Source organism: Montipora foliosa, chromosome 3 (genome assembly GCF_036669935.1).
Source record: "Montipora foliosa isolate CH-2021 chromosome 3, ASM3666993v2, whole genome shotgun sequence".
Lineage (NCBI taxonomy): Eukaryota > Metazoa > Cnidaria > Anthozoa > Scleractinia > Acroporidae > Montipora > Montipora foliosa.
In genome coordinates, this window is record NC_090871.1 from 37,675,893 (window position 1) to 37,678,392 (window position 2,500).

A 2,500-nucleotide genomic window follows, 5' to 3' on the forward strand; every position below is an offset into this window, starting at 1 on the left:
TGAGGAAGGGAAAGACATTCTGGACGAACATAAGTACAGAAACAGAAGCAGTCCCACAATCCTTTTAAACAGATGCCATATACAGTCTTAGACTGTCTATTTTGTTGTGCTGTCTGTAACGGTTCTATTGTATTGTATTGGAAATCGAACTCAGGACCTCTTGCACCAAGGTGACGCTCGAACCGATTGTGCGATCCTTGCTCCTCCTCCTTTCACGTAAGAAAGTTCCGCTGTCATATCGATACTCATCGAACAACAACGAATTACTGGCAGTGGACCAACACAAACACCCAGGGGTATGATTGGAATCGTCCCTATCCTGCAACTACCACATTACTGATTTCAATCCGCGCCAAAGCCAACAAATTGTTAGGCCTGATTAGGCGAACGTTTGGTTATTCAAACAAGGGAAACCGGTCGTTTCGCCTGCAAGTCGTTTCGCCTACAGGTCGATTCCCCTACACACTTAAAGTGGATTCGCCTACTTTTGCGAACTCATTGATAAAAGCTCACGTGTAACACAAAACATTCACGTTCAACTCCCGAGTGGACAGTGATAGGGTCTTGGACAAAAGCCACTGACAGTAAGCAGTTGCACAGCTATCAAAATCTTAAGTGACTACACTTCACTTAACCAAACACACTGCGATTACTGGTTACAATTACTCGGATAAACACAGTAAGCGCTAATTACAAACGCTTGCGCGGCACCTACCGAAGAAGGTGAGATTTTTTTCCATTTCAATAGGACATTGTTTCAAGACTTTAATACAATCGTTTTTTCATAGAGCTACATGTATTAACATGAAGTAACAACAGGTTTAATTTCTATCGAATTGCATTTTCTTTGTTTAAACGTTGCAGACGTGCTTGTTTACTATCAACGCGTTTGTACGCACCGACGATCACGCCAAGCAAGTTCCACTGGTGTTCGTACTGATGTCTGGAAGGAAAAAGAAGGACTATCGTAAGGTAACACATAATAATTAGTGTATCTCTATTGTGTCATGTATGTACTGATTGCAAAGTAAACAAATATCGTCACACGCATGGTTTTCAACGAAACCTCGACAAACTATATATCATTAGTATGCTCATAATTTAATTATTAAATATCCAAGAAGTCGTTTATTGTTTACTTTGTTTTTTAGGTCCTAAAGACTATTCTGGAGTTGCTTCCTGTCGCTCATGAGGTCCGCCAGATAACCATCGATTTTGAACGGGCGATGTGGACTGTTCTTCGTGAGCTCTTTCCCGATGTGAGGATTAAGGGATGTGTGTTCCACTGGACACAGGCTCTTTGGAGGAAGGTAGGAAGAAAATCGTCACTCAAAATTGCCGAATCCATTGTTTTTCGGTAATAGATATTTACTACAAAGAATTAAAGCATTGCTATCAGGAGGATATGACACTGAAAATCAATTCGTTGCAATCCAAAACTTGCGAGTCCCTTCTATTTGCTTTTGTGGATGAAATAAACCTTAAAATTTTTGAGAGTGCAAAACAACGTTGTAGCAAATTGAGAAAGAATGTGAAAATCTTGACACAATCATGACTTTCTGTTTCTTCTGCACAGATTCAAGAGCTCGGGCTCCAGTACCAGTATGAGCACGACCGGGGCACCTACCTCTATCTCCGTAAATTTATGGCGCTGCCATTCCTACCCGAAGATAACATCTAGCCAATGTTTGAACAGTTGCGTCTTGAAGCCACCACTGACCCCCTGAAACAGTTTGTCAACTATGTCTCAGAAACCTGGATCAGCAGCAACACGTGGCCTCCCTCGTCCTGGAGCGTCTACATGATGGCCATTAGGAGCAACAACGACGTGGAAGGATGTCACAATGGACTCCACCGTCGTGCTTCAGGCAGATGGCATATGCCATTCTACCTCTTGATCGGTCTTCTTCATGACGAGGCCCGCCTGAAAGCGTTACGAATCCGATTAGTGTCCGAAAAAAAGCTTAAAAGGATCCAGCGAGCAAAGTTTAGATCTCTTCAAGCTAAAATATTCGACGTGTGGGATGATTTCGTGAATCAGAGAAAAAATGCAGAGCAGCTTCTCAGGCAATGCGCTCATCTACATGGGCCATCGAAAGCATTTACTCAACGCTCAAGTTAAGGCTTTGAATGGGTAGTTACGGCTTTAAGAAATTGTGATGAAATTAATAATAGTTGTAAGGTATTATATTTTTAGAGGAATTGTTAGAGTAATTTTAAAGTTTCACGTTTGCGTTTTAACGACAAATCATCATCATCATCATCTTTTCCTTTTCCCTCAAAGGGAAATAGGGCCTTTAAGGTTTCCTTAATCGGTTGTTTTTTTTTACAAGAATGGGTGATTGGCCACAAGCTCAACATGCTGCCGACAGGGACGGGGTTATTCTTTGTCTGGACTCTACCTCTTGACCAATCCGGCAAGGTTGAACCTGCAGGGACCAAGGTCCTTACCAGCATAGCTCTAAAGGTCACTGAGCCTCACAAGCTTCACCACCACGTC

General features: G+C 42.3%; 1 pseudogene; it reads left to right on the top strand.

Annotated features, from left to right (window-relative positions):
- The first annotated feature begins 939 nt into the window (after nt 1-939).
- The window catches only part of LOC137997406 (uncharacterized), a 3,834-nt pseudogene continuing 2,273 nt past the window's right edge, over nt 940-2,500 (top strand).